A 19,417-nucleotide genomic window follows, 5' to 3' on the forward strand; every position below is an offset into this window, starting at 1 on the left:
CAAGATAAGCCTAACATTTCTATGTCTTCTGTAGATAGCTGTGTTTGAACTAAGAAAGAGTGACATTCATTTTTGGACCTACACTTTCTTAGAGACTCAGAGAACTTGCAGAATTTTAAAAGTCAGTGGGACTTTCCTACTGAGCAACTGGTCCATGCATCCTTGACTCAGAGCCACGGAACTGACAGAGATCCTACAGATCACTCCAGCAAGTGCTTTCCAACATTTTCTGATGCTCAAACCTCTTTCACTGTAATATGCTATCTTGAGAATGCCCTAGGATCGTAGGTCCTTGGAATATGATCTAGAACAGGGGGCAGACCTGGATAGGCACGACCCTGTGGCCCAGGGACTCTTCACCCCACAGAGAGGAGAACAACTGAAAAAAGGTTAATACATTATTACCTAACTTTCTGATCTTTGCCAATCTGATAGATGAAAACTTAACCTCAGAAGTTTTAATTGACATTTCACTTACTATGAACAAAGTTCAACATACATGACTTTATTTTGAAAGTAAATCGTTCATAAGCCCAGGACTGCTATTAGTTAATTTAGTCAACTCTAGATTACCTGAGATAATGGGTAGAAGCGGTCTTTTTTTTTTTTTTTTTGGAATTGTCAAAAATGGTATGCAATGATTCAATGTTAACTTATTTCATTAAAAATTTACAATTGTACTTTTTTATCCAAAAATGTTTAAAAGAATGCAAAAAAAAAAAAAACCTATGTTTAGGAGCACTAGAGATTACATAAAACACTTAACAAAAAAAACTGGTCACAAGGTTCTGCTTTTTAATATATTACAACAGTACCTAAGTTAGGCAAAGGCCTAGTTCAGAGCAATGTTCTTTCTTCCCCTTTCCTCTCTTAGAGTTAAAGACCTAAATAAATGGAGAGATATACTGTGTCATGAATTGGAGAATTCTGTGCTTTTAAAATTAAAAATCAGATCTCTCCAAACTCCATACATTCAGTGTAATCCCAATAAAAATCCCAATAGGAATTTTTTTATGGAAAACAACAAATTGATTATAAAATTTATGAAGAAAGGCAAAAAATTTAGAATAGCCAAAATACTTTGTAAAAAGAGGACAAAATTAGGGCACCTGGATGGCTCAGTTGGTTAAGCGACTGCCTTCGGCTCAGGTCATGATCCTGGAGTCCCAGGATCGAGTTCCTCATCGGTCTCCCTGCTCGGCGGGGAGTCTGCTTCTCCCTCTGACCCTCCCCCATCTTGTGCTCTCTCTCTCTCAAATAAATAAATAAAATCTTTAAAAAAAAAAAAAGGACAAAGTTGGAGAACCGATACTACCTGATTTTGAGACTTACTATAAAAACTACAGTAATCAAGACAGTGTTGCGTTGGTGAAAGGACATGTCATAGATTATTGGAAAAGAACTAGACCCACACATACATGAGCAACAGATTTTCAAAAATGATACAAAGGCAAGTTAATGGAAAAGATATATATAGATACACACACACACACACACATATACCCACAGTGATGTGTTTACTAATAGTCTATGAAACTCATGCAAATAGTGTTCTTACCTTCTCTCACGTGGCCAGTTACATACATCCTTGTCTCAGGCCTTTTCCAAAGAACTTATATGTCACTTGATCCCATTCTTTAGTAAGAAATTCATGTGAAATACTAAATAATTATATTTTTATATTTTATCCCCTCTAAAAAAGCTTTTATATAACCTAGTGGAAATGAATAACAATAATAAAAATAATAGCTACTAAGCAGCTATAATGTTTCAGACCCTTTATTAAGATCTTTATTATAAATCATGTTTAATCCCCTAAACAATTTGAAGATTATTATTCCCCCTTTCCAGAGTAGAAAAAAGGTTCAAAAAAATGAAGCCACCCACAAGACTGGGAAGTCATTCAGGGTAAAGACTGTATCTGATGGAACTGGGTAGCCCCAGAATCAAGCACCAGTCCTGGCAAGCCCCCAGTTAGTACTGAGCACATGAATAAAACTCACCCCAAGTCACACATTGAGTAAATTGTGCCCTTGGAATTCAGTTAGGCCCGTCATAGTACTCCCCCCATTTAAAGGCATCCAATACCATTTAGAAGAGAACCCAAACTCCTTACCTTGGTCTACAAAAAACCCTTGGCAATCTGACACCTGCCTGCCCCTAGAGCTCATTTCATACCATCCCCCATTACTCGTTGTCCAATTTCTGTTCCTCAACCACAGCAAGCTTAGGGCCTTGTCATTAATTGCTGCTTCTGCCTGTATTAACCCTCATTCCCCTCCCTCATCTCTACGTGTTTCTATCCTTCTAGTCATCAGGATCTCAGTTTCAATGCCATCTCCTTAGGGCTTTCCCTGACTTATGCCACCACTCAGCAGTGTGAAACAACCACCCAGTGACTTCCTATTATTTATAGTTCTGTTTTAATTTTTCTATATTACACTTCTCATGTTCCAACATTTTTCTTATTTGCTTACCGATATATTTACCGTCTTCATCCTCTGCTAGAATATGCTATATGAACATTCAAGGTTTATATTTTTCCACTTACAGCTTCTAGATTTAAAATAGCAACAAAAAATAAGGAAGTTTGATTATATTGTTTAGCATACCCCTAAACTGGGAGAGCAAGGACCTCATCTATCTTGTTCACCACAATCCCCACAAAATGGAAAGACTGTCATATAGTGGGAGCTCAGCTGATAGACTGAATACATGATCAATGTTTCATTTCATGCTGTTTTCCTGTGGTCCTGCTTATAGGCCCAAATTGAAGAAATAAATTGTGCCAGATCTCTCTGAAATATTCAAGTAATTCTCTGTGTTCTGATACTTCCTTTGTCCATATGGCACTCTGCCTCCCCAGTCTGGCAGCAGCCTCCTAGTAACTAAAGCAAGTTGTGGAAATTAACAGCTGTACCACTGATTCTGAGGCCATGCCAGGAGTATTCCCCAACAGGTGCCAAGTTTAAATATAGGCTGCAAGGAAATGCTCTATTGCTGGTGAAAAGTGGGATCCCAGACAACTGTACAGCATTGGGACTCCAGAGGGCCAAGTGTCTCTTTAGGGACATTTATGTTTATATCACCAGGCATAACCAAAACCGTTTGTCTTTTCACAGACCATCACTTTGCTTCTTTTATCATAGTAGTAGGTAAAAGAAATTCCTTGGCATTCATGTAAATTGTATAGAACTACTCTATCCTTCTGCCCTGATTGACTTCAGAATCTCCCAGATGTCTTATTCCAACCACAAATCCGAATAGCTTATATATGACCATTCTGCTAATTTTCTAATTTCCTAGTCTTGCTAATAATAGCTCACACACCAAAAAAAGTTCTTTCATCTGTTGCAAAGTTCCCACAAAATAGCCCCAGCTTCTCTAAGAGCTGCGGTTGACAAAACCCATGCTTCCTGCACTGCTTGGAGAAGTGCTTATGGAGTGTAAAATAAAATTTGAAGATGTTTCTCCACTTAAATGTGAATATATTTTTTCCAGTGTTAGCCTGTATTCACCATTATTTGATGGTAAGTACTGCACTTTTCAATCTGATATTAACTTGAAAAGAGAAAGTCCATCTCAGTTCAACAAACTAGATGGTCAGTTCAGGCATGAAGGAATCACACTATCACACACAAAATTGCTGAGGAAATAGCTTCTTCAAGTTTCCTTAGTAATACATTAGTCTTTTATAGTCTCAGAATTGAAGGTTGAGGAATAGCAATGGCACATGAACCTGGCAGTTTGAAAATGAACTTTGTTATTTAGTGACTTAGGATAAGTGACCTACTATAAGATAAAATGAAAAAAATCAGGATACAAAATTATCTAAGTATTTTTCATTTAAAAAAAAGAAAAAAATGTGGTATTCTCTAGGTACTTGAATAATGCATTACTTTCATTTTATTTTTTCTACTTTTTTGTAATTGAAAGAATTCTACAGTGAATATGTGCTAGTTTACAATTTTCAATAGTATTTTTAAATGCTTTAAGTTTGGTGCTCACATGTTCTGTAAGTATTAACACCCTCATTGTACAAATAAAAAATTGCTACTCCAGTAGAGGTGATTTGTCTCAAAGTTTGAACATTCTTTATTTATTATATTATATTTGCCAACTTTCCGGTTAATCCTCCTGCCAGCTCCACACTGACATGCCAGAGAAAGGAAGTGGGGTTATAGTAAAAGTTGAAGGAAGGAGAGAAACGGGGGAGTATATATGCGCTATTCAAGATTTTGACCAATTGTAGCTGAGTCAGTGATAAGTGCCCATCGCAGCCTGTTTAAGATCAGCAGTGTGAGGCAGGAACTGTCCTAGGGATCAGAATGCTCTCAGCAGTTTGGTTTTGATGATAAAGACTCCAGCCACCCTCTCTAACGTTACAGAAAAGCAAAAAGAACATACGTCACTGGCTGCTAGCTTACTGACAGCAACCTACTATGATTCATTATTTTGGCAAGCGAATTAGAGATAGAAATGTTTTATTTAGAAGTTTTGTACAATTTAGCAATACACAGAGGTCATGTCTCACAGGACTTCACCAGGGGGACATACACGTAGGTTTTGCAAATGTATCCAAATCAGTAATGAATGATTCCTTTGATTTAAGCATATAATAAAAAAGTTATCAGCTTCCCTATTTTTTGTTGTTAGGTTTCATCTAGGAGCTGTAGCTGGAAAAATAGGAGCCGTAGCATGTTTATTAAATTGATTCATCTATTTATATATCATATCCCACTAAGTGCAAAACATTTCTAAATACAAATGTCAGTTCTTAAAGGAAATTATGAAATTCTTTACCACTATCCTCCACATGGACTCGGAAAAAAATACGCAATAGCTACTGGCTTTGAGGAAAGATAGTCTTTTTTTTTTCTTCATTCTTCTTTCTCTGAGAAAAATATAGCTATATTAGGAATACACAGTGACCTCAAAGTTTTGATCACAATGAAGTTCAGTAAGTATGTTATCTCATTTTAATAAGGATATCCTGTATCAGTCTTCTATAAAAGTGTGTGTGTGTGTCTCTGTTTGTGTGTCTGAGAGCCTGTTATATCAGTTTCACATGAATCTTTACTTTTTTTACATTGCTGACCATAAAGAAAATACAAATGCTAAGAAAACCTATTGGATTTTTTAGGCAAAACTGCTAAATACTATAAATTTTCTTCAATCAGGAATTATATCATGAAACTTCACATAAATACTGTGATACTAATTCAAGGCACTTGATGCTACTTTGTGGCTCTTTTATTAACATAACTATATATAATTTCTTTTTTTCCTAAAAATAATCCAGTTTTATAAAAAATTCAAACAAGGCATAACATAAAGTAGAAAATTAAAGTCCCACCCTGCCAAATGACACGTCATTGACACTTTTATGCTCATTTTGAATAGCAAATCTCTTTGAGATGACAAAGTCAAATTTAGTTAAACCTGGCATTCTGAATGCTGTCTCTGTTGACTCAGCAGCTAGCCTGGAACACGTTGATAACAGGTCATTTGTTGGTTACATGAGGCTATGAATTCCTCATCAATTCATTCATTCAACAAATATATATATTAAGTATTTGGAATCTTTCCCCAAGCTGTTTACTTACTGCTGCAATTTTATCATTAGAGATTCATTTGAGAGTATATAAGTAACTTTTGCCTAAAAATTAAGTTAATTTGTAACAATAACACTTATTCAATAATTACCGCACTAGGCTAAGCACTTTGCATATGGCATTTTATTTAATATTCACATTAACCCCATGGAATAGGTACTATTTTTTTTCTTTTTTTTTTATTCTTATGTTAATCCCCTACATTACATCATTAGTTTTAGATGTAGTGTTCCATGATTCATTGTTTGTGCATAACACCCAGTGCTCCATGCAGAATGTGCCCTCTTTAATACCCACCACCAGGCTAACCCATCCTCCCACCCCCCTCCCCTCTAGAACCCTCAGTTTGTTTTTCAGAGGGTACTATTTTTATTCTCATATTATAGCTGAGGAATCACGGACCTACAGAGGCAAAGTGACTTGCTCAAACCAAGGTCACTGAGCTATAAAACTGAAGGTCACTGAACTAAGATGAAAACCCCAGAACCACCACACTCAAAAGCCTGCCCTCTGAACCACAATGCCATATTCCTCCACAGTGTAAGTTTTCTGTGGAGAGAGAATGTTACCAGTCATTAACATTTGAATGTAAATGAGTTGACTAGAGGGGTGCACCCAGTAATGTTCTACAGTGGCAGGGGTAGGAGGGGACACAGCAAAGGATCAGCTGGAGAAAAATGATAGCATCGGACACCTTACTGGAAAGGAGACTCCAAGAGGAGGAAGGAAAAAGAGGTAAGAATAATGCAAAGATTTAACCTATTTTACAATTACATACATGTAGGGGCAAGTTGAATAACTCATTGGCTTCTGTGTAAAATTCTCCTCATCTAAAAATTATTCTTGTGAGTGGCATCACATTTTGCCCCTACTTTATGCACAGTAGCAGATTACTGAGTGGTCAAGCCAATTATTAGTATGTTAATCAAGATAACAAAGATAATTTCATCAACCACATTTCTTTCCTTAACTTTTCAAGTATTTTACAGTATAGTAGACATTAATAATTTTGGAACATATTTTTTTGTAGGTGCCAATAATTTTTTGTTCACAACTGTCTAGGCCAGATTATATAAGTTTCTGAAGAAAAAATAAAAGGGACAAATGTGAAAAATATTTCTGTCATGTAAATTTTTTTTAAATCTAGATCTATTTTATCCAATGTAGTCATATGTGACTATCTAAATTAAAAGTAAATCAATTCAGAATTTCAATTCCACAGACACATTAGCTCCATTTCAAGTGGAGATCAGCCATGTGCGACTAGCGGCACCATATTGGAGAGCCCAGATATAGAACATTTCCATTATCATAGAAATTTCTATTGGACAGCACCAGTCTAGATGTAAAGCCACAAAGTAAGAGAGCATTGTATTTATACAGTTAATTAACCTGATGAAAGGAGCAAAATAATAAAATGAGCCAGTTTAAGAATAAGAAAAGAGACCTGACAATCAAAATTTGTTGAAGAAAAGAATAAGAAATGCTAAATAGTTGACAGTCGTTAGGTAATATTATTAAATTATAGTTTTAATACGTTCTTAGTATGTACATGTTATTAGTCGTTATACCTACTGTTTACTGGAGTTGAAAACTTGATGAAATCAGTAATATGCAAAGCAAAAAAAAACAAAACAAAGGGGCGCCTGGGTGGCTCAGTCGTTAAGCGTCTGCCTTCGGCTCAGGTCGTGATCCCAGGGTCCTGGGATCGAACCCCGCATCAGGCTCCTTGCTCCGTGGGGAACCTGCTTCTCCCTCTCCGACTCCCCCTGTTTGTGTTCCGTCTCTCACTGTCTCTCTCTCTGTCAAATAAATAAATAAAATCTTTAAAAAAACAAAACAAAATAAAACAAAAACATTTCAAACTCCAGAAATCGTCTCAGTGGGTTAAGGAAGACAAAGAAGACCAAGTTGATTGTTTAAAGATGAGATCCAGGGGCGCCTGGGTGGCTCAGTCAGTTAAGCATCTGTGGCTCAGGTCATGATCTCAGGGTCCTGGGATTGAGCCCCACGTTGTGCTCCTTGCTCAGCGGGAATCCTGCTTCTCCCTCTGCCTCTGACCCTCCCCCCTGCTCACGCTCTCTCTCTCTCTCCCCCAAATAAATAAATAAAATCTTAAAAAAAAAAAAAAGATGAGATCCAAAGGCTAGAATCAGGAAAGGAAAACTCCCATGAATGACAGTATGGAAAGGACTGGATGAATTAAAACAATCCCAATGATGTGATAATGAGAGAAATGAAAGAGGACAGTTTGCTACAAGGACATTGTGAAAAATGAATACGATTACATTTGGTAAGTGAGCTCCCAGTACAATGTGCTGCTGGTTACTTGATTTGTGTGACATATCATGAATAATGCAAATATATTATGAAAAGAAAGTTGCAGAGTATAAAATTTGCCTTATTCACTTTTGCACAACTACTACAAGGAAAGATTAGGGATGAAGAAAGCACTGTTCCTGCCACCTAAGAACCTAAAATCTAGGGACAGACTTGTAACCACAAAGGCTCTTATTTACTGGGCACCTCCTTTGTCAGGCAGGAGGCTGTGTTCTTCACACGATTATGTGTCATCCTCACACTATCTCTACCCCCAGAGGCTCAGAAACTCCTTGACTCACCAGTGCATCATGTTCTAGAGGCAAAAGCACAAAAATGACTTTATTCAAGCCATCCCTGATGTCTTGTCGTGAGTTACTTCTGTTCTTACCTAGCTTGACCTATTTTATGAACTTGCAGAGGTGCCAGAAACAGAACCAAGAGTAACGAGAGTCATTATGCCTATGAAAGTTCATAAGCTGAAAGGGTGTCAATAGAGGGACTCTATTATTAATCCATTTCACCAATGAGAATGCTAAGACTCAAAGGGTTGACTGGCCTAACTTCAAGCAATGCATGAGTGGAAGAGCCAGGGGGAAGGTCTAGGTTTGCATGGCTGCAAAACCCAATCCCTGCAAACCCAATCCTATGAATGAAGGCGGCCCTGTTGTCTAATGGAAAGAGCAAGTTTCGACACCCGTTTTAAGCTGGGTTCCTCCAGAAACAGATCCCAGGAAAAAGAATGTTGAGTGTTAGTGGTGTAATTTGGAAAGTGATTCCAGGAAGCTCTGCTGGTGCAGTGGGGAAATGAGATGGGGAGGGAAGGAGTCCATATAGCGTGCGTTAAAGAGAAGATGAATTCTGTAAATGGGGAATAAATTCCACTGGCCAGCTCTGGGAAATGGTGGAGACCTGTCATCAGAGTTTTTTACCCAGAAGAGGAAGCTGAAACATTTAGTCTTCAAACTTTCTCCTTTATTTGCTAGGGGCTACTCCCAGGGCCATTAACTCTCAAACCCCTTCTGGACTGCTCCAGGCATGGGCCAAAAAAAAAAAGCCCTCAGGCAGAGAGTCTCAGGTGCTTGAAGTCAGAAGCCTTTGACACAGAAGATCTGGTAGAGATGAGAACAGTAAGTGCCAAGAGCATACGGGATATGGCTGGGACACGGACCACATCTCTACAATCTCGGGCAAAGATAAGCTTGTCTTGTGACTCAGCTGCTGCATGCTTTATGACTTTGAGCAAACAAGGATCCCATCAAAGATTACACATTTTATTTGGTGGTTGTTATAGCTGCTACGTCTCCATCTACACATTTTGGCAAGAACCCATGGGAGATGATCTGTACCTCACGTTTCATCACATCAGGAGGCTCACCGCATCCAAATGTTCCACCATTAGTTATGCTAACTTCATCATTGGGTAAGATGTTTATGGATAGATCTCTCTGGCACTCAGATTCTTATTTTTATCAAGAGGAATACAAATAGTCATATTGCTGGATTCCTAACATAGTCAAAGCAGTTTGTCTGTTGATGCCCTTACTGTATTTGGAGTAAGGAATGCAAATCGTAAATACAGTAAGTTACATTCATGAAAAGTATAATACATCTGGAATAAGTACAGTGGGAGAAGAGAAGGAACTACAGATGGATGTATACTTGACAGCTTCCCAGAAGGACAGAATTTTAAACTGAGTTTTAAGAACAGATGGAGAAGTGCCTTCGAGTGTGAGTACAAAGGAGAGCAAATACAAAGTACATGGTGCAAAGAGTAGCATGAATTGGGAAAGGTAGGAAAGCCAAGGTAGGGCAACTGTGATGAGGAGAGACCGGGGGAAGATTTAGGTATCAAAATCCTTTGGATTTTGTGTTGTAGACAATCGGAAGCCATCAAAGGTGAGATCTTAAGAATCACTTGGCTTGCGTTTCAAGAATATAATGATGCCAGAGATCTTTTATTTGCCCTTCAGGGTCCCCTCTCACCTTCCTCTACCTATTTCTCTGCCCCAAGAGGCCACTATGTTTGGACCACATCAACAGGTTTTCTTGGTTTCTCACTTCCATGTGGTTTTGACCAGTGAGGAGCCCCAATAGTATCAAAGAGAGGAGAGTGCAGTAAGAGTACTTCCCTCATCTTCCCTCCTGCAGGGTCACTTCAGGATGGCTCTGCCTCTCCACCCAAGACAAGAAAGAGTTCCTCTGAGAATGTGTTCTCCACAAGACCCTCTCATTCTTGATTACAGGAAAGAATCTCTCCCTCTCAAGCCTAGACCTAAAGAATCCCTCCCGCTAGTGGCTCAGGGAATGCCAAAACTACAGCTTGGGTCTTGCCCATACCTCACCATACCCTTTATTAAGTTCTCCTTGAATGCTCTCATTTGAGTTGCCATATGTTTCCTGCTACATATATTAATAGTACCAAAAATTACTCCAGGAAACAAACCTCAAAATAAAAGCCTAGGATTGATTTGTTTATCCATTTGAGGATCTTAGAAGAATGAAGTTTAGATAATCTTATCAAGAGAGAACTTCTGTCCAGCCACAGTACCAGCAGAGAGAAAGGAACACATGAAAATACGTGTGACAGAAGAAGGAAGCTCTGATTACCAATCTATGCTGCGTCCATGTCCAGATGTAGGGACTGTATCAACTCCTGTTCGTGTTCCTTTTTATTTCTTTTGCCTTTTTTCCCCTGCTGCCTTATATGAGGAAACCCAGTAATTACTAGTGTTTTAGTTCTGGACACAAGTATGACTGAATTGACATCACCCCATGATGATTCAGTAGCTGATGAGATTTTGTGTGTTCCCTGTGATACAGACACAAACTGTTCCCACAAAAAGAAATGGATGCTAAGGGGCCAAAGGAATGATGGTACCAGATGTCGTGTTTACTACTGCAGATCCAAGAGGCTCTTCCCAATGGGTTATATCTTTTGTCTCCTTTGCCTTCTGGGCTGCAGTTCAGTTCTTGCACAGTCCTAGCAGGAGATTTGACAAAGGAATGAGAGTGAGATGAGGGCATGTAGTCTTCTGCTCCCATCGTGGGAGCTGTCTCTGGCTGGTTGCCTCTCATGACCAAAGGACACAATTCCTGCCATGATGAGTGTTATAGACTGAAATGTGTCCCCCCTGCCCAAACTTGTATGTTGAAGCTCCTACTGTATCTGGAGTAAGGAAGTAATTAAGGTTAAATGCTGTCATAAGGGTAGAGTCCTGATGAATAGGATTAGTGTTCTTATAAAAAGAAATGTCAGAGAACCTGCTCTTTCGTGAGCTCTCTGTCTCTCTCCCTCTATCTCTCTCTCCCCTTTCCATGTGAGGACACAGTAAGAAGGAGGCCACCTGTAAGCCAGGAAGAGAGATTTTACCAGGAACAAAATTGGGTGACACCTTGATCTGAGACTTTCCAGCCTCTAGAACTGTGAGAAAATAAATTTCTCTTATTTAAGCCACCCAGTCTATGGTATTTTGTTATGGCAGCCCAAGCTGACTAAGACAGTAGGTCTCTCTATAGGACCCTTTTTTCAGGCTTTTGTAACACTTCCCTAATTTGTCACTTCAGACCTGTGGACAGTTAACAGCCCCACTGCTCCTCTTCATTTCCCTCATGTGCACACATTTTTATAAACAGCCCTTCTGTTTAGCCCTTCTTTTTTATCCTATTTTTAAGCATGCCATCTTCTTTCTATAAGGCCTTGACTGATTCAATAACTCTAGATTTCATGTGAAGGATGAAATGAATAATGTGGGAAATTAAAGGCAGGGGGACTGGCTCGGGGTCCTTTCTCTTTTAATAAGTATTTCCTGAGCCTGCCTTATGCCAGGCACCGCTCTACAGCAGGAAAGAAGAGAGACAAAGTCCCCAGGAGTTTCCATTTCAGTATGGGAGATAAATAATAAACAAGTAAACAAATAAATTAGGTAATTTCAGGCTGTAACCTGAGTTCTTCTGGAAATACACAGTGTGATGAGATGGAAATAAAAGCGTTGAACATGCTTTCGTAGGTTGATCAAAAAGGCCTTGGAGGAGATGACAAAAAAAGAGATTAAGAAGGTAAATCAATAATACTGATGAATGATTACATCGGAAAAATAAAAAAGAAAAAGGCATTTAAGACCATCCCAAGATTTCTATCTGAGTAGGAGGAAATAGCACCACCTACATGCACAGCAGATGTGAAATGGGTCTGTGTTCTCTGGCAGGGATCGGCAAACTACAAATTCATCCCCCCCCCTCCTGTTGTAAAATAAATGTCGTTGGAACCCAGCCACACTGTGTCATTTATTTGTTGTCTGGGGTTGCTTTCGGCTAACAACAGTAGAACTGTATAGTTTCAGCAGAGACTGTATGGCCTGCAAAGGCAAAAACATATCTGGCTCTTTATGGAAAGTTTACTGACCCCCTCCTCTGTGGCGTGTTGCCACAGCATCATGATATAAGGAGCTGAGAGGTGGTCCACTTCCTCCAAGAATTTTCTGGTAGCTCCAGTGACCCTTCCCATCCTTGAGTGAACTGGAGGAAAACTCACACGCCAGCTTCATCAGTACATGGGAGTGGGGTAATCCTACTTTCTCAGCCCTTGAATAAACTTGTCCAGGAACTCTGCTAGAAATGCCCGGTCAGTGATGAAGAAACAAACAGATAAGAAAGCTCCACCCCGTGGCTTGGGACAGAACTCTGAGTGAATTTCTGCATGACCAAACAACCTCTAGTTCTCAGCTGTCTGCTATTTCTCACATCCCCACTCCGACTTTCTATGTTGTACTGTTGCTTCTGGCTGATAGTAACACCTAATCCACCCAACAACAACTACATCAGAGAAATGACTGGGATCAGAGAATCCTCCCTGGCCGCCCACCTGGCAGCCTCTGAGGAAGGCTCTACCACCATCTACAAGTTAAGACTCAAAGGAGATTTAGCCTCCAGAGAAGGAGCAACTACTATCCTAACATGGGTCACAGTTGCAGCACATCTGTTGATACACTATGTCATCTACAAAGTAACCTGTTGCAGAGCTGAAATAACACTAGCCCCAAGGCTGCCTGATGTTTGAAATAATATATTTTATTTCAAAGTAAGACTGTGTCCACAAGATTATCTCTGTTCCTATTTTAAGATTTGAATCTAATAAACAGCATAGGCTGCTCTACCATCATTTGCTTACCCCCCTTGTTACCACTTCTTTGTGTCTATTTTTCTGTGTTACTGTTTTTGGCCTTGCTTTTAGCCACAGGATTGAGTCTGAGAGCAAGCACATAGAACTCAAGAAAGATAGATGATGGTTTATATTTATTCTGCCAGGATAAAGACCAAAACAATCTTCTCCTGTCCAAAGAGCACTCAAAACTGGGTAACTGATTGCCGATTGTGAGCAACCATAAACACGTGACAGATTTGTGGGATTCTAGTTCATAGTGTAAACCCTAGCTTAGCTGATCATAAATTCATAAGTTTTTTTTTTAAAGATTTTATTTATTTATTTGAGAGAGAGAGTGAGCTAGAGAGAGAGCATGAGGGGGGGAGGGTCAGAAGGAGAAGCAGGCTCCCCGCCGAGCAGGGAGCCCGATGCGGGACTCGATCCCGGGACTCCAGGATCATGACCTGAGCCGAAGGCAGTCGCCTAACCAACTGAGCCACCCAGGCGCCCATAAATTCATAAGTTTTAGAGCAAAATAGCTGTAGAGAGTGTCAGGTAAAAGCACACATGATTTGAGTATTAAATGAACTTGAGCAGAGCGCCTGGGTGGCTCAGCCGGTTAAGCCTCTGACTCTTAAGCTCAGCACTGGGTGTGGATCCTGCTTCAGATTCTCCTTCTCCCTGTGCTCGTCCCCCCTCTCTAAAGAAAATAAAAATTTTTTAAAAAATAAATGAACTTGAGCTGTGGCCCTTACTCTGGGTCCCCACTGGACAAATCTAGCGTACAGTTTCTTACTTGAAAAGTGCAGGGATTGCATTGATTCCACAGAGTAACTTCCAGTACTAAAAGTCTATGAATCTCTCTCTGGTCTAGTTTAACCCCTTATTTTACAGATGTAGAAACTAGTGCACACGAAGATGAACTCTAAGATAGCTCGTTAGTGGTATAGCTGAGTTTGGAATCAAAGTCTTTGATATTTTATTTTAAATTGTGTGTGTGTGTGTGCATGCATGTGCACATGCATGTGTGTAGGTGTTCTGAAAAGTTCAAGATCATAAGAATGCAATACCCTTGGCAGCAGGCCTACCTATGTAGTATGCCTCTTTCTGTTCTTAGAACAGAAGGGACCATAGAGATTGTTCAGGGGCACGCTACTCAATCTATAAGCAAGAACTTGTAAGACACCCCAATGGAATACCAGAGCAGGGGGCACATCTCAGATCCTAGAATATCCGAGGGCCTGAATGCTGGTGGTATTTGTACTGACTTTCAAACCAAGTGGTATTTCTCAAATTTTCTTAGCAATGAATGACTTACCAAAAAAGCTACTGATTAAATGTCATTTGTTGGTTTTTTATAATGAAAAATCATTTTCTAGGAATCACTAACTGCTTAGTATAATGACTTAATGTGGCATTATTTTAATTTTACTATAGTAATAAGGATTATGCCAATTTCCTTTGCCTCAGAAGTCTTGGAATGGAAAATTCTGCTTGTGGAAGCAAATGTTTATTGGATAATTTTAAAACAAAACTGTACTTTTAAATAACATGGGTCTCCATCACTCGAGGCATTTCATCAAGAACATAACAACTTAGTAAATTTGTTGTTCTGAAATGCAAATGTACTTTTACCAATTTCATTCACTGACAAAGGAAATCTTGTAACCAAACAATATGAATCCAGCCTATTTATTCATGATACTTTGTTTGGCACTGTGCATAATTTAAGTCAAAATGTCACTGCCCTGCCTTTCTTTTTACACTTAAATTTAAAAGTTTCATGGTTCAATTACAGTAAGAGAATCTGAGAGTCTAAAGCAGATTTGTCTCTGGTTTGTTTTTCCACTTAATGAGGAAGTATACAGTTCTGATAATATAAAATGAATAGACATGAATAGACATTTCTCCAAAGAAGACACACAGATGGCAAACAGACATGTGAAAAGATGCTCAACATCACTCATCATCAGGGAAATGCAAATCAAAACCACAATGAGATATCACCTCACACCTGTCAGAATGGCTAAAATAGAAAACACAAGAAACAACAAGTGTTGGCGAGGAGGTGCAGAAAAAGGAATTCTCATGAGGGGAATGCAAACTGGTGCAGCCACTGTGGAAAACAGTATGGAGGTTCCTCAAAAAATTAAAAATAGAACTACCCTATGGTCTAGTAATTCCACTACTGGGTATTTACCCAAAGAATAGGAATACACTAATTCAAGTTCAATGTTTATAGCAGCATTATTTACAATAGCCAAATTATGGAAGCAGCCCAAGTGCCCATCAATAGATGAATGGATAAAGAAGAGGTGGTACACACACACACACGCAATGGAATATTACTCATCCGTAAAGAAGAACGAACTCTTGCCATTTGCAACAACATGGATGGATCTAGAGGGCATAATGCTAAGAGAAATAAGTCAGTCAGAGAAAGACAAATACCATATGATTTCACTCATATGTAGAATTTAAGAAACAAAGAAGATGAAAAAAGAAAAAAAAGAGACAAACAAAAAAAGACTCTTAACTATAAAGAACAAAATAGTGGTTACCAGAGGGGAGGTAGGTGAGGGGATGGGCGAAATAGGTGAAGGGGATTAAAAGTACACTTACCATGATGAGCACTGAATTATGTACAGAATTACTGAATCACTATATTGTACACCTGAAACTAGTCTAACACTGTACATTAACTATACTGGAATTTTTTTGTTAATTTTTTTTTTTTAAGATTTTATTTATTTGACAGAGAAAGAGACAGCGAGAGCAGGAACACAAGCAGGGGGAGTGGGAGAGGGAGAAGCAGGCTTCCCGCCGAGCAGGGAGTCTGACGCGGGGCTCGATCCCAGGACCCTGGGATCATGACCTGAGCGGAAGGCAGACGCTTAACGACTGAGCCACCCAGGTGCCCCAACTATACTGGAATTTTAAAAAACTAAAATTAAAAAGTAAAAGTTTATTCCATCAACTAAAGTCACTAAAAAAAATCACTGCCTTGGAAATAAAATGTTCAGTAGAGGACTAATTAAACACACTGTGGCTATTTCATAAAATGGAAGACTATCCATTTAAAAAATGTGTTTTAGAAAAAAATATATTTGTATAAACGAAACAAGTGATGAACTATTTGCATCCTATGGTCCCCATTTTCTAAGTCTGTGTATAAAATTTTAAAAGTGGATTACACCAGAAAATTCAAGTCAATTTTGAGCAAAATGTTTTGATGAAAATTTTTTTAATATGATGCTATTTGTTTCTTTATCTGGAAAAATTCATTCCTGACATTCTCTCTCCCCATTTTATTTCCACCCACTCTACAAAAGCTACCACTTCCTTCATCCTCATCAGAATTGATAAGAATTTAAAACGGTATCATTCCATTTCTTTTTACACTTAAATTTAAAAGTTTCATGGTTCAATTACAGTAAGAGAATCTGAGAGTCTAAAGCAGATTTGTCTCTGGTTTGTTTTTCCACTTAATGAGGAAGTATACAGTTCTGATAATATAAAAATGATTCAATATGAATCAATTTTCAAAATACCATAAATCACAGATATTGCAACTTCAAAGTCAATGTTCCTTCCTTGTATAACTGGAAAAGAGGAAAACTTACACACACCCTGCCCTAATTCCTGACCCCTGGGGCTGTTTTGTACTAAAGAACCATAATTGCCTTGCTGGGGTTACAGATAATGGTGTTGGGACATCCTGACCAGCTTAGAAAAAGCCATCAGGAAGGAAAGAAAAAGAAATACCAAAGCTTTGGCCTTGTCTTTGTGTCTCTACCAATAGAAGGCTTTGTGATGGGCCCTGGTTTCTTGTGGTACATGGGCCTTGGGAGAAAATCTGAGTTCAGGGAGGTAGAATAGGATGTAGAGTGACATTGAAATACATCAGAATAATAAGTCCCTATACGAATATTGTAGTAGATGCTGTGGGATGCCTGCCAGTTCTGCTCAGATCTACTTTGCTGGGCTTATTCATCCATTACCCGCTGCTAAGAAGGCTGGATCCCAATGGCTCCCACTGCCTCCCCTCCTCCAAGCCCTCTGCTGAGCAGAGTCAAACCAGGGAGCTTGATCTGTTCTCTCCTCCTACAGAGCCTGCAGCCCCCATCTAACAAAAACTACAAAAAAAAAAAAATAGCCCCCTTACCTCCAGGAAGGACCACTCTCCAGTGCAACTTCATGCTCCACAACCCAGCCCCACCACCCCACTGTATCCCTGGATGGGGTCAGGGCCAGACTTCACCTTGGATCCCATTTTTACCCAGCTCCATCCCTCTTCTGCCCTGCTTACTCAGTCTCTGAGAGGTTTCTTCTCTGAAGAGCTAACCCTCAACAGATCACAGGAATCCCAGTCCTTGGCTCAAACTCTGCCTCTAGGGAGCCCAACCTAAGACAGAGAGTTTGGGCTTGAAGAAATGATTTTATTTCCTGACCAAGTATCTGGATTCCTGCTGTAGATGATCAGCATGGACACAGTGACTGGAGTTACTCATTTTAGGCTACTACCTGTTGAGGAGGCGGTTCCGCCTGACCCTTCAGGCTGGTCTGCACTATAGCTGGATTGCACTATATCCAAGAAGTAAGGTTGACCTTTGGGTCTGTGTGTCTGAGCATCCCCATGTCTGCAAAGGGCTGTGGATGTTGGTGATGAACACAAATCGCCCTTCTTTGTTGCACACTTGAAGGAATGCCAAAGGCTGGGCTGAAGAGTCCAGCCACATGGCTCCCAGGGCAAGACGAAACCTGTGGCAAGGGGCTGGGAGTTCTTAAAAGAAAAGGGGAACAAAGATTCTGTACAGTGTGGAATATTCCTCAACACCATGGACAATCTGAACTCCACTCTTTTATTTATTTCTTCCCCCTCTCTGAAAAGCACTTCCTCCTTATTACAGCTTCTCTAATCCTGAGCACACTTCACCTGATGTGTTCTATGTCCTCCATGCTCTACATCATCCCAACACTCCTTGCCACAGAAATCTCTCCGCTCTCCCACTTTATACAACTCTTGTTGTCTATACCATCCTCTCAGCATATATTCTCATGCACTGTTCCTGATATCTTTATCTTTATGTCCCTTCTCTCCAACTGATTTAAAAGTCCTTGAGGATAAGGACTATACCCTATACAGAATCTCCCTAAATGTTATGCATGTTACAGGATACTAAGTAAATATTTATTAATGATGTTGACATGTATATTCATTGCTGGGCCTTCAAAATGATATGTTTTAATGTGGATAACAGGATTTTGTGAGATCTGCTAATTAAGATCTTCTCCTGCCCTAGGAGATTACCAAATGATTGCAGGGATTGAAGAGAAGTTAATGTTTTGTTGAAAGCAGAGATAGTAAATTTAAGTTCAGAGGGCTCAGTTCTTACAAGTAGCCCCCTGCTCTGGCCCCAGGTACAAGACAGGATGATCTGGTTTGGCAGCCTTTACTCACAAGAGATATAAGAGGGAACTCTAAGACCCCGAAGCAGGGCTATTTGGGGGGTGGGGAGGGAAATAGGAATTTGGTGTTTGTAAGGAGAGGCCATCCTCTTCCATTAACATCCTTTTTTGATTGGTTTCTGTCTCAAAAACTGTGCTCTAAATTCAAGAGACTTGTTTTTAAAGTTTTTGTGAAACCAAGAGTTGGTGACAATGGTACTTTGTTCCCATCCCAGTTGGATGTCCTCTGAGACACCAGAATGGCCAGTCTGCCCCAGAGCTATTAAAGCACAGGGGAGAACTAATATGGCAGAGAGGAGCCAAGTACTCTCCTAGAGGTACACGAGATACTGGTTACCTATGCCTTTAGGCTCCAGAGTTAGGACCACAGAGGATAGAGTCCGGCCTTGGTCGGTCAACAGAGTGCTGCCTGTTTCAGATGAATGTTTCGTGTAACTAGCAACTAGACATCAACAAATGTGGCAGCCAGGTCCTGAAAGAGACTATTATTACCTAGAAAAGCTCCTTGGGATTGGGTCCCTTATCAGCAGGTTGGGAAGGGGCCTCTGCCTTCCCACCCCAAGTGGGCAAATTGCAAAAGCAATTACAAGTAGTTTCCCCTTATCCATGGGGAATATGTTCCAAGACCCCCAGTGGATGCCTAAAACTGCAGATAGTACCAAACCCACTACATACTATGTTTTTTCCTGTACATACATATATATGGTAAATTTTAATTTATAAATTAGGCACAGGAAGAGATAACAACAGCAACTAATAATAAAATAGAACAATTATAACAATACGCTGTAATAAAAGTTAAGTGAATATGCTCTCTCTCTCTCAAAATATCTTCGGTACTCTACTCACCCTTCTTCTTGGGATGGTGTGA

This window comes from Neomonachus schauinslandi, chromosome 6 (genome assembly GCF_002201575.2).
Source record: "Neomonachus schauinslandi chromosome 6, ASM220157v2, whole genome shotgun sequence".
Taxonomy (NCBI): domain Eukaryota; kingdom Metazoa; phylum Chordata; class Mammalia; order Carnivora; family Phocidae; genus Neomonachus; species Neomonachus schauinslandi.